Source organism: Chiloscyllium punctatum, chromosome 42 (assembly GCF_047496795.1).
Source record: "Chiloscyllium punctatum isolate Juve2018m chromosome 42, sChiPun1.3, whole genome shotgun sequence".
Classification (NCBI taxonomy): Eukaryota; Metazoa; Chordata; class Chondrichthyes; order Orectolobiformes; family Hemiscylliidae; genus Chiloscyllium; species Chiloscyllium punctatum.
This window is the reverse complement of record NC_092780.1, coordinates 64,109,356-64,123,751: the sequence shown is the minus strand read 5'-3', so window position 1 is coordinate 64,123,751 and position 14,396 is coordinate 64,109,356.

Genomic DNA, 14,396 nt, shown 5'->3' with positions numbered 1-14,396 from the left:
TTCAAGGAACAGCTACCACGTGTCCTTGATAGGTATGCACCTGTCAGGCAGGAAGGAAGTTGTTGAGCGCGGGAGCCAGAGTTTACTAGGGAAGTTGAATCTCTTGTCAAGAGGAAGAAGAAGGCTAATGTTCAGATGAGACGTGAAGGCTCAGTTAGGGCGCTTGAGAGTTACAAGTGAGTGAGGAAGGACCTAAAGAGAGATCTAAGAAGAGCCAGGAGGGGGCAGGAGAAGTCATTGGTGGATAGGATCAAGGAAAACCCCATCGTTTACTATAGGTTTATCAAGAATAAAAGAATGACCAGAGAAAGATTAGAGCCAGTCAAACATAACAGTGGGAAGTTGTGCATGGAGTCAGAGGAGAGAGGGGAAGCACTAAATGAATACTTTTCATCAGTATTCACACCAGAAAAAGACAATGTTGTCGAAGAGAATTCTGAGATACTGACCACTAAACTAGATGGGATTAAGGTGCATAAGGAAGAGGTGTTAGCAATTCTGGAAAGTGTAAAAGTAGCTAAGTCCCTTGGGCCAGATGGGATTTATCCGAGGATTCTCTAGGAAGCCAGGGAGGAGATTGGAGAGCCTCTGGCTTTGATCTTTACATCGTCATTGTCTACAGGAATAGTGCCAGAAGACTGGAGGATAGATTCATAGAGACATAGAGATGTACAGCATGGAAACAGACCCTTCAGTCGAACCTGTCCACCCCAAACAGATATCCCAACCCAATCTAGTCCCACCTGCCAGCACCCGGCCCATATCCCTCCAAACCCTTCCTATTCATATACCCATTTAAATGCCTCTTAGATGTTGCAATTGTACTAGCCTCCACCACATCCTCTGGCACCTCATTCCATATATGCACCACCCTCTGTGTGAAAAAGTTGCCCCTTGAGTCTCTTTTAGGTCTCTTTCCCCTCTCACCCTAAACCTATGCCCTCTGGTTCTGGACTCACACGTCCTGGGAAAAGACTTTGTCTATTAATCCTCGCCATGCCCCTCATAATTTTATAAACCTCTATAAGGTCATCCCTCAGCCTCCGACACTCCAGGGAAAACAGCCCCAGCCTGTTCAGCCCCTCCTTATCGCTCAAATCCTACAAACCTGGCAACATCCTTGTAAATCTTTTCTGAACCCTTTCAAGTTTCACAACGTCGTTCCAGTAGGAAGGAGACAAGAGTTTCATGCAATATTCCAACAGTGGCCTAACCAATGTCCTGTACAGCCACAACATGACCTCTCAACTCTTGTACTCAATACTTTGACCAATAAAGGAAAGCATACCAAACGCCTTCTTCACTATCCTATCTACCTGTGACTCCACTTTCAAGGAGCTATGAACCTGCACTCCAAGGTCTCTTTGTTCAGCAACACTCCCTAGGACCTTACCATTAAGTGTATAAGTCCTGCTAAGATTTGCTTTCCCAAAATGCATCACCTTGCATTTATCTGAATTCAACTCCACCTGCCACATCTCAGCCCATTGGCCCATCTGGTCCAGATCCTGTTGTAATCTGAGGTAACCCTCTTCATTGTCCACTATACCTCCAATTTTGGTGTCATCTGCAAACATACTAACTGTGCCTCTTATGCTCGCATCCAAATTATTTATGGAATTGACTAAAGGTAGAGGGCCCAGCACCGATCCTTGTGGCAATCCACTGGTCACAGGACTCCAGTCTGAAAAACAACCCTCCACCACCACCCTCTCTCTTCTACCTTTGAGCCAGTTCTGTATCCAAAAGTCTAGTTCCCCCTTTATTCCATGAGATCTAACCTTGCTAATCAGTCTCCCATGGGAAACCTTGCCGAATCCCTTACCGATGTCCACATAGATCACATCTACTGCTCTGTCCTCCTCAATCTTCTTTGCTACTTCATCAAAAATAGCAAATGTTGTTCCCTTGTTTAAGCAGGGGAACAGAGACAACCCTGGTATTTATAGACCAGTGAGCCTTACTTCGGTTGTGGGTAAAGTGTTGGAAAAGTTGATAAGGGAGAGGATTTATAAACAGCTAGAATTGAACAAGTTGATGAGGGATAGTCACATTATTTTGTGAAGGGTAGGTCCTGCCTCACAAACCTTATTGCGTTATTTGAGAAGGTGACCAAAGAGGTTGATGAGGGTAAAGCAGTTGATGTGTTGTATATGGATTTCAGTGAGGTGTTTGATAAGGTTCCCCACGGTAGGCTATTGCACAGAATATGGAGGCATGGGATTGAGGGTCATTTAGCGGTTTGGGACCGATGGGAAATGTTCATCCTGGAGTTCAGTTAGTAGTGGGGTACCGCAAGGATCTGTTTTGGGGCCACTGCCATTTGTCATTTTTATAAATGACCTGGAACCATAGCATAGAAGGATGGGTTAGTAAATTTGCAGATGACACAAAGGTCAGTCGAGTTGTGGATAGTACTGAAGGATGTTGCAGGTTACTGAGGGGCAGAGTTAAGTTGCAGAGATGGGCTGAGAGATGGCAAATGGAGCGTAATGCGAAAAAGTGTAAGGAGTAAGAGGAATGCAGAGGACTGGCCTAATAGTAAGATTCTTGGTCGTGTAGATTAGCAGCAAGATGTCAGTGTCCAGGCAGACAGATCCCTGAATGTTGCCACCCAGGTTGAGAGGATCATGAAGAAGGCATACGGTGTGTGATCTTTTATTGGCAGAGGGATTGAGGTTTGGAACCATGAGATCATGCTGCAGCTGTGTAAAACTCTGGTACAGCCACATTTGGAGTTTTGCGCACAGTTCTGGTCACCGCATTATTGGAAGGATGTGGAAACTTCGGAAAAGTTTCAGAGGAGATTTACTAAGATGCTGCCTGGTCTGGAGGAAAGGTCTTACGAGAAAAGGCTGAGGGACTTGTGACCAGGCAGCATCTGAGGAGCAGGAAACTTGACATTTTGGGCAAAAGCCCTTGATCAGGAATGAAGGCAGGGAACCTCCAGGGTGGAGAGATAAACGGGAGGGGGGTGGGGGTGGGGAGAAGGTAGCAAAGAGTACAATAGGTGGATGGAGTAGCAATAGCACCCAACTCAGCACCGTCCTCATGACCTGTCCAACCTGTCAATCTTCCTTCCCATCTATCCGCTCCACCTTCCTCTCTGACCTATCACCTTCATCCCGACCCCCATCCACCTATTGTGCTCTTTGCTACCTCCTCCCCACCCCCCCCCCCCCCCCTCCAGTTTATCTCTCCACCCGGAATGCTCCCTGCCTTCATTCCTGATGAAGGGCTTTTGCCCAAAACTTCGATTTTCTTGCTCCTCGGATGCTGCCTGACCTGCTGTGTTTTTCCAGCACCACTCTAATCTAGACTCTGGTTTCCAGCATCTGCAGTCTTCACTTTTGCCTGAGGGACTTTGAGGCTGTTTTTGTTAGAGAGAAGAAAGTTAAGAGGTGACTTCATTGAGACATATAAGATAATCAGAGGGTTAGATAGTTTGGACAGTGAGAGTCTCTTTCCTCAGATGATGCGGGCTAGAATGAAGGGACATCGCTTTAAATTGAGGGGTGATAGATATCGGTGAGATGTCCAAGGTAAGTTCTACACTCAGATCAGTTGGGGTATGGAATACACTGCCTGCAACAGTAGCCAAACTCGCCAACTTTAAGGGCATTTAAATGGTCATTCGATCGGCATGTGGACGACAATGGAATAGTGTAGGATAGATGGGCATCAGATTGGTTCCACAGGTTGGGAAAACATCGAGGGCCAAAGGGCCTGTACTGCACTGGTAATGTTCTATCTTCTAACATAGATACAGTAAGTGGGCAAAGATCTGGCAGATGGAATACAATATTGATAAATGTGTAGTCATCCATTTTGGGAGGAGGAACAGGAACAAGGATTATTAATTGAATGGTAATAAATTGCAGCATGCTGCTGTGCAGAGGAACCTGGGTGTCTTGTGTGTGAATCACAGAGGGTTGGTCTGCAGGTACAACAGGGAATTAGGAAGCAAATGGAATTTTGTCCATCATTGTGAAAGGGATTGAGTTTAAAAGCAGGGAGGTTATGTTGCAGCTGTCCAAGGTGCTGGTGAGGCCACCCCTGGAGAACTGTGTGCACTTTGGGTCTCCTTACTTGAGAAAGGATGTACTGGCACTGGGGTTGGTGCAGAGGGGGGTCACTAGGTTGATTCTGGAGTGTGGGGGGGGGGGGGGGGGGGGTTGGCTTATGAGGAGAGACTGAGTAAATTGGGATTATATTTATTGGAATTCAGAAGAATGCAGGGTATCTTAGGGAATGGTTAAGATAGAAGTAGAGAGGATGTTTCCACTGGCCGGTGAAACTAGGACAACAGGGTATTGCCTCAACATTAGAGGGAGCAGAGTTTGGACTGAATTGAGAAGGAACCTCTTCACCCAGAGAGTGTTAATCTATGGAATTCCTTGCCCAGGGAAGCAGTTGATGCTGGTTGAGTAAATGTTTTTAAAGTGAAGGTAGATGATGTTTTGAAAACCTGAAGGAATTAAGGGATACGGTGAGAGTGTGGGTAAGTGGTTCTGAATCCACGAATAGATCAGCCATGACCTTATTAAATGTTGGAGCAGGCTCGAAGGGCCGGACGGCCTACTCCTGCTCCTAGTGCTTCCATCCTTTATGTCCCAGATCAGTTCAGGTGGAGCCCGTCCAAATGGTGCAGTCCCATACTGTCCCAATGAAGACATCAATGCCCCACGAATGTGAATCCCTCTTTCCCACATCACTCCTTCACCCATGTGTTCACTTCCATCATCTTCTCACGTCTTTAGCATTTTACACATTTTCTGGTAATAATTCAGCGATTACATTCCTTGAAGACCTTTTTAAACAGATTTTGTTCCTAATTACTGAGATTCCCCAAACAGTACCTCTTGCCTGTTCCTGTCTATGTATTTAGTGTTAACAGGCACCATGATACAGCACGGTGACTCCGTCGTGCCTCACAGCGCTAGGATCCTGCATTCGATTCCAACCTTAGGGATGTGGAGTTTGTACATTCTCCGTGTGTCTGCATGGGTCCCTCTAGGTGTTCTGGTTTCCTCCCACAGTCCAAAGATGCAAACGTGAGGTAGATTGGCAATGCTAATTTGCTCACACTATCCCCGGATATGTAAGATGGTTGGATTAGCCTATGGGGATTGTGTGGTTACAGGAATGGGGTGAGTCTGTGAGTGATGCTCTTCCGAAGGTCAGTGTGGACTCAATGGGCTGAAGGGCCTGCTTACACACTCTCTGCATATTCTATGATTCTGTACAACAATGAAACCCTCCTGTTCCCTCACCAGTATCCTCTCTATTCCACTCGTGTTGTGCTTCACAGTGGCATCAGACACGCAGTCTCCCATCTGATTTTTTTAATGATTCAGTGGCTTGGAAAGAATGTATTGTCCATCCCTTATTGCTGAGAGGGCTGTTAGGAGTAAACCACATTGCTGTGTGTCTGGACTCGCATGTAGGTCAGAAACAGTAAGGATGGCAGTTTCCTTCCCGAAAGGAAGTTATTGTACTCTCAGGATATTATTTCCTGACAATCAGCAATGGGCAGCATTAGACCCTCAATTCCAGAGTTTTTAAACTGGATTTTGTTCACCATCTGTCACGAGGAGACTCAGACCCTGTAACTTGGAACATTACCTGGGTCTTGTGAGTAATATTCCTTTGATAATATCACTGGGCCACTACCCCCCTTATGTGTCACTCAAAGGATGCTATCTGTCCTCCTAATTATAGCATTACCAACCATGATCACTTTCATTGGTGCTCTCCCAGTCCAATGTCTTGGTTAACAACAGGACACTGCACAGTTTGATGGTACACTCTGCAGAGCACTTCCTCGTCTGCAGGGGCCAGCTCAAAAATGGTGAGGGATAGTGTGAGCAATGTTAGAAACAGTAACTCCATTACTTTCCAACACAGTTACGGGTATGAATAATTACTCATTCTTAGATCAGACTTGTCCTGTTGTAATGCCTGGTTGACAGTCAAATTAGTTCCCTGTTCTAAATATATTTCAACATCAGGGAATTAACCCAGCTGTTGCATTCTGTTTATTCAAACGTTACATCAGAAAGAGTGCTGTAACCTCCGATCCCGAGAGAGATCATGCAGGTGATATAAAAAGAGATTGTATCATATCAGAATATGATTTACATTGACACCCTCACACTTGAAGGAATGTATCATTTCTGGTAGAAAATGCATCTTCCCATTCAGACAGTCAGGAACATATTCTATCTGATCCTTGGTATAATTGGCCTTCCTGGTAAGTGACTATAACCGTTGGGGGTTCTGTATAACTCTGAGTGAGCTGGTTTCTGCCATTAAACTGTGATTGAGAATGTCACTTGCTAATCTGATGGAACTGTTGAAAGGACAGCTCGTCAACAAAATATTTTCGTTAATTCAAATATTTTCTGCTATAAATATCCTGTCTAAGCCTATATCAGAAAAGGCAAAGTTCAGTAATGACGAAAGGTTGAGGATGTTCGAACTGTTCTCCGTGAAGGGACGGAGGTGGAGGTGAGATTTGATTGTGATTTCCAAAATCATGAACCAGCTGTAAAGAACAGATATGAAGAAGCTGTTGTTGGTGACATCAAAAGAAAAATGAGAGGGGAACAATTTAATGTGTAATGTGGATTATGATCGATTGAACATGTTTCCATTATATTTCCAGACATTTTACCCTAACTACTGGCCGTGTGAAAAAGCTTGTCTTCCAAATTGAAGCATTCAAAGGGGCAGGGGATCATTATTTGATTGAAATAGTGTGCCACATTCTTTCGAAGAAGCAGGGGATTGGTATCAGGGGAGGTTGCCCGTTTGAGTGGGCTGTGCAGACACAGCACTTCAATAGGAGGCTGTCACAGGATTGCAGAATTGGTACTGCACACGAGGAGACCATTCACCCCTCTATTAGCTGGAGAGGGTCAGACATTGCCTGTGGTTTTACTCTTGCTCCAACCCTCCTTATTTCACAGCAGCTTGGGAAGATTATGTGAGTCATCACAGTGCAGGGTTTTGTCCTGTTGAATGTGAAAGGACACTGTGAGGGAGAGTAAGACTGGGATCATCTTTCAGTGTAGAATATCACTGATCGTGTGTCATCATCATTGTAAGGGCATGTCAACAAATGTCCATGGGTTCATGGCATTAACTGCCCACTAACAATATCGGGAGTGAAGTAGAGTCCCTGGATTAGAACGCACCTCTGTGCCCTAGAGATGATTTATTAACTCCTGTAATTGGTATTGAATAATTATAGGCATCCTCCTCGATCGTCGTACCTTCTCTGCAAACTCAGTTTGATTTAGACCTATCTGGGATTGATTACTAATCCTTCCTGAACAAGGCCATGAAGTCCTTTCCTTCGTGGGTAGACACAGCTTTACCAAGTATCCTCATGTGGAAGCACATCGATAATCATCAGATTTAATGTTATAGCAGATACAAAAACATTGGGAAAATACTGATTAAATATTCAAGCCAAGGAATTGCAGCACACAAACTGTTCATTCGGCAAAACTCTGCTCTGTCTATCTTGAAACCTCCTCCATGAATGGACTGTGTTCGTTGAAGGCTGAGGTGTGACCTGATGGAAGTATATATTATGAGAGACACCATTACAAATTATTTTGTGATTTTATGTGAGTTGGATAGTCACAATATTGTCTCCAGGGTGGAAATGTCAAATGCTCGAGCACATAGTTTTACGCTGAAATGGTGAATCTCGAAAGGATCTGAGTGAACTAAATCACTTGTTTTTACAGAGAGGGTGCTCGGTGCCTGGAATGTGCTGCTGGGGAGGTGATAGAAATAGATAAGATAACAATGTTTAAGATGCATTTACACAGACACAGAGACAGGCAGATGGCAGAGGGTTATGGAGCATGTGCAGACAGTGGGGATTTGTTCAGAATTTGTTCCTGTGATCTACTCTATTGCAATTTCAGACATACCTTTCTTTGGCTTGAGGAGCTATTCAATGGACACAAACCAGTTCAAGATTCCCAGCAATTTTTTTAAACGTCTCAGGCACGGTGTGATCATGATACCGAATACATGCTCCAAATGTCGATAGATTTATGAGGTGAAGACAAGTATTGCATAATATAATCAAGGTTTGGGCTCCCCAAAGTCTGTGTTATTGTGAAATTTAATTCTGTTTATTGATCATCCTCTTGGATTGAAAACCAGTTCTTGGAGCATACCTTCACAGGTATTGTAAGTTTAATCTTAAACATTAATTGTCTACACCTTTCTATCTGTTCTGCACCAATCATCGTGCAATGTCTGAGAAAGCAGAGGGCCTGAAGCCTGACTATGTTGTACAAAATTGGAAGGAAGGTTCCCTAATCCCAGAAATGATCCAAGAGGACGATGGTGATCCCATCCCATCCCAGGGAATTTGTTCAACCTCAGCAGGTGTCTCTCAGTGACCTGCCTTTGGTTTCTTCATCACACTGCAGCTCTGCCTCCTGGGAGCAGCTGATTGGATATCCCATGTCAGATGTGTCAGACTGAGAGTTGCACACTTTGTAGCAATGTTGAGTTCATGTTTCAGATTCAATAAATACTGCTCTGTTCAAAGTTTGTGTGGCCTTCTAAACATTCATCAATTACTAAGAAACGGAATTAACTTTGATCAATAATCTCGAATCTCTTTTCCCTTTTCTCTCTCTCATAGTGAATTTAGTGGCTATTCTGATCTTGTTCAAGGGAAAATGTGGTGTTTCCACTTGTACCACACGCTATTTGGTGGCAATGGCAACGACAGATCTACTGTTCATTATACTTGAGATTATAATGTACCGATTCAATAAATACTTTTTCCCTTTGAATTTCCTGGACATTACCCCTGTTTGCTCTGTTCGCTATGCCCTCCGCCGTGCAGTCACAGATTGCTCTGTCTGGTTTACTGTTGCCTTTACTTTCGACCGTTTTATCGCCATTTGTTGCTCGAAGCTGAGATCAAAGTATTGCAATGAGAAAACTGCAGTTGTGGTTCTCGCAACTAGTGGCATTCTGCTCTCGCTGAAAAATATTCCAATCTACTTTAGATTTCGGCCTTCTAAGATTTTCAACAATTTACACTGGGAATGTGTGAGCACACGAGCTTATTATCATGATCCTGTATGGAGGGGATTTAAACTATTTGAAAAGGTTCTAACCCCAATGCTCCCATTCATTTTAATTTTGCTGTTGAACACTCTAACTATCAGACACATTGTTATGGCCAGTCGTGTTCGTAAAGTACTGATGGGTCAGAAACAGAGGCAGGATGACTCTGACACTGAGTTGGAGAGCAGAAGGAAGGGTATGATTTTACTGTTCACCATATCTGGCAGCTTCATCATTCTGTGGCTGTGGTACCTCTTATATTATTTTGGAGTTTTAGACCATTTGTTAGATGATGACTCTGAATATAGGCTTGAAAAAATTGCATTCATGCTTCGGGATTTAGGTTCCTGCACAAATACTATTATTTACGTAGTGACACTGTCCAAGTTTCGGGAGAAAATTAGGAACACGGTGAAAGTTCTTTTCTCCTGAGTTGTTCAATGGGACCTGCAGCAAAATCCATTGGGAGCAATGGGGGGCTAATGCTGATTGCTATAAACGGAAAGAAAATGCCTGGAGGAGGAACTAGAAAAGTATAATTATTGACTGTGTGAGCAGTTACATTGGAATGGACAGTTGGAAATAAACTCACAGCATTAGCTGGATGTTGGAGAGAGCCCGTTATGAAATCTGACACCCGGGGCACCTCAAGTCAGTGAGGAGGAAAAAGATCAATAGGACAATCAAATACATTTAATCTTGTGACTGACAGGTACGAGAATGGCAGAAATTAGTCACGCAAAACATGGTGAGTGTCTTAAAAAAGCTAAGTTTTGAAGAAGTGATCAGAAAGAGTCCAGCAGGTGGGAATGACAGACCCTGCAGCACTGGGAGGGAATTCATGTGTACAGTCCATCCTCCAACTGCAATGTTTGACTTGTCAGCTCCTCATCTCTATTCAGAAAGAACAACATATTCTTACAAAAGCAAATTCTGCTCGCTATCAGAGAGCCTTTTGGGACAATCCTTGTTATCATCATTGTTAGTATCATTCTTACTACCATTATTATGATCATAATTACCACAGTTATGACTGTCATCATTCCTATCATTATTGGTATCATTTGTGTGGCATTGGCAGAATTCTAGGCCCTAAACTCATCATATTGGGACAATATTCATATATTGCGTGCAGTTCAGTGTTATGGAGTTGAAGGTATGTACTGTACCTTTAAGAGAGAGTGAAGTTTGCTTGGCAGTCAGAATGCACAGTGAACTGTCATGTAACTGACGAGCAGTCTCAGTGTATGAGAAATTTGAAAATATGTAACATTTGGCTGTGAAATGGATAATTCAGTTGTTTTGACCACCATTTCAACTTAACAAATCAGTTTAAATTATGCTCCAGGAAACTAAAACTCAATCCAATTTTCATGTTACTGTTTTGACACCAATCAATGATGTTTGTGACATAAATAAGTGGCATTTTGAAAGTTAGTCAGAGAGAGAGAGAGAGCACCAATGGCTATTGAGAGACTGCCTGAAAAACACATTATATCAAAGATACTTCTTTTATAAGAAATACCTTTGCAGCAGAAAACTGAAGACGACCCAGGGGTGATCTACAAACAGAGGAAGACCGACACTGGAGACCACAGCTGCTGTCTGGATTTGAAAATTAATTTCTTGTGATTTTAACAGGTGGATCAGTATTTTATTATAGGATGGGAGGTAAATAACAAGCACTTAATAGGAAGGAGGTGCAGAGTTGGAAATAGTTGTTGGTTAATGTTCTTTTTTGGAGTCAAAGAATAAAATGGAAAAGATTTTTCTTAAAATTGTGGAGTTTGGGGAGTTCTCTGACACTCCCCCTTTAATGGATTAGGATTCTTAGATTACTTACAGTGTGGAAACTGGCCCTTCGGCCCAACAAGTCCACACTGACCCACTGAAGCGTAACCCACCCAGAGCCATTCCCCTATATTTACCCCTACACCTCACACTACGGGCAATTTAGCATGGCCAATTCACCTAACCTGCACATTTTTGGATTGTGGGAGGAAACCGGAGCACCCGAGGAAACCCACACAACACGGGGAGAATGTGCACACTCCACACAGAGAGTCGGCTGAGGCGGGAATTGAACCTGGGTCTCGGGCACTGTGAGGCAGCAGTGCGAGGTGAGCTTTTCTGAGCATCGAGTTGAATTGGCAGGATGGTTTCCCACCATGTCATATCAGTTTTGGGGGTCTGGTCCATGATTTGGAGAGGTTTAGCCAGATCCAGTCTGAGATTTGGATGGATTTGAACAGATTTGGAGTAAAAGATCCCATCAGATTTGAACACATGCAGATCAGTGTCCGAGGTCTTTAAATAAAATGTAGGTGAAACAATTAGTTTAATGTCAGTTACTTGTGGCTGGTTAAATTAAAAGTGAGAGAAATGACTCTTAAAATTACTAAAGAGGTTCTGGGTTTGTTTCCAAATTTAAAAAGACAAAAGTAAATCTGGAATTGAGAGTTTGTTACTCAAGCACGTAGGTGTGTCAGAGAAATAGACAAGTGCAGTGCAGTTAGAAAAACCTAATGCACAATTGAAGAAAATGTAGTTCGACAATAAACAAAGGGAGGGAGCAAGAGAAAGACAAGAAAGAGGGACAGAGTAAAATGAGAGAGGAAAAGAAAGAGAGACAGGAAAAAAGGGAGAGATGTTCTTAGCTGAGCAAAGAGAGAGAAGAAAGTGAGAAAGAAAACAGAAAGAAAAGAAAGAAAAGGAGAGAGAATTTGAACTTCAGAAGTTGTGACTTTGTCGGGAAAGTCAAGTGAACAGGATGGAGGTGAAATGAGGAGGTCGTGATATATATAAATGTTAAAACTCTGACACATTTTGATGACAACAGTGTCGATGTTTCCTTCATTTTATTTGAAAAGTTGGCTCGGCAGATGGAGTGGTCAGCGGACTTGTGGGTAAAGCTGGTTCAGACTGAGCTGGTCGGCAGAGCGAGTGAGGTACTTGCAGCACGGTCAGCTGAGGGGTCAAGAGATTATACAGATGTCAAACAAGCTGTTTTGAATGCTTAAGAATTGGTACCAGAAGCAAATGCACAGTGATTCAGGAACACAAAGAAAGAACCAGGTCTGACCTATGTTGACTTTGAAAGCATTAAACATGGTAATTTTTGAAAATAGATAAGACTTATGAGGCTGTAAGAGAGATTATTCAGCAAGAGGAGTTTCAAAGCTCCCTCCTGAGTTAATAAGAATTCACGTGGATGAGCAGAAAGTTCAAGAATTGAGGAGAGCAGCAGAGATGGCGGATGAATATACATTGGTGCATAAGGCAATGTTTAGCTTCCAGCAAGAATTCCATCTGTGAGGGTGAGAAATTGGGAGAAGGGGAGGTCCTACACTCCAACACACAGAGGAGAGAAAACTGGGAATCGTTTACCACCGGTTAAAAAAGAAGCCCAAGAGGGTGGAAAGGAGGTGAAAGGCCTCATGTGTTTCCACTGTGGTAACGTGGGACATAGCCAGTCACAGTGCTGGTCGGTAAAGAAAGGCATTGTGGGAAAAGAGGCGAAGGCAGTGGCATTAGTGAAAGGAGTAAAGGAAACTCAAAACAATTGAGGAGTGCAGGAGAGTGCACAGCCTACGCAGGGGCTGGGTATGGCGGTTGTACCTGATCTCTATAAAGGATTCGCCTCAGTGGGTAAAGATTACTCAGGAAGATCGGGGGAGAAAGGAAAGAAGTTATAATTTTGAGAGATACAGGATTTAACCAGTCCCTAATATTAAGAGATGAACTTATTTGCACTCTGTCTGACCTGTTACCCAACAGAATGCTAAGTTGTGGTATAGATGGACAGAAATTTAGCGTTTGTTGTGGAAGAATCACTCAATGTTGTATTAAAAAAATTACCATGAAATGCAGAAAATCCTTCATGAAGTTAAACTTTAATCTTGCAAAATCAAAGATGTGGGAACCAGCAAAATGTTTTCCTGACTTCCCCCAATCTGTTTGATCTCCTGCAATTCATACAGTTATCCTTCCCGTGCCTATCTGAGAGCATTACCATCCCCAATCACACTGGCTTGCTTCACCTTTCTAACCTGATCATGGTCTGCCACACTAGTTCCCTCCATCACATTGAACCGATCACATTCCAACACCATCACCTTCAGCATGAGCTCATCTCCCAGGGATTTAACTAACCGATCACAATGCACTACCATTATCTGTTACTGGAGCCCTGTAACATGATCCTGTGCATACATTGTAACACTAAGTAACTACATAACTGCCAGAATAATGTCCATACCTCCTCCTATGTAAGATCAGGTTGGAGTGCCAACTCTAGACTGGGCAAGTTACAGTGGGAGTGATTGACAGAGCGTCAGTTCCAGGAATCCAGGTTGTTTTTGGGAACAATGTAGTAGGATCCAGGGTGGGAGTGAGATTCCTTGTTGTAGAGAAACTCAAGGAAGACCAGGGAACTGAGGAATTAAAAGAAAAAACATCCTGGAATTTTCCCAGACTGTGCAGTAACAAGATCCCACTGTCATAAGTCACAGCACGAAGCAGAAACTAAAGAGCAAGATGAAGGAGCTGAGGTTCAGTTAGCAGACCCACCATCCCACCAATCTCCACATCCAACGTATTATCCTTAAACAGTTCCGCCAACTCCACCTAGACCCCACCACCAAGCACATCTTCCCCTCCCCCACCCCTCTCTGCCTTCCACAAGGACCACTCACTTCAACAATCCTTGGTTTGTGCCCACTCTCCCCACTGATGCCCCCCCCCCACTCCCCGGAACCCCCATGTACCTTCTCCTGCAACCAGAAAAGATGCCAAACCTGTTGGCACACCAGCCCCCTCCCCTCCACCCAGGGCCACAAACACTCCTTCCAGGTGAGACAGAGAGTCACCTGCCTCTCTTCCAGACTAGTTTACTGCATCAGGTGCTCCCGATGTGGTCCTCTCTACATCGGGGTGACTGAATGTAAACTTAGGCATTCTGTTCACCGAGCATCACAGCCGGGCCCACAGGGGCCAACCGGACCCCCCAGTCACCACCATTTCAATTCCCCCAACCACTCCCTTTTGAACATGACCTCTTCCATTGCCACAATGAACCACGGCGCAAACTGGAGGAACAACACCTCATCTTCCACCGAGGCAGCCTACAGCCTGGAGGACTCAAAATTGAGTTCTCTAATTTCAAATAACCTCCCTTCCCATCCCCCAACTCCCTTCCCAGCCTCTCCCTTCCCTTCCAATGGTCCCTGCCCCCAACTGGATTCATTCCGCCCATTGACCAAACCGGGTCGTACCCTTTACCTGTC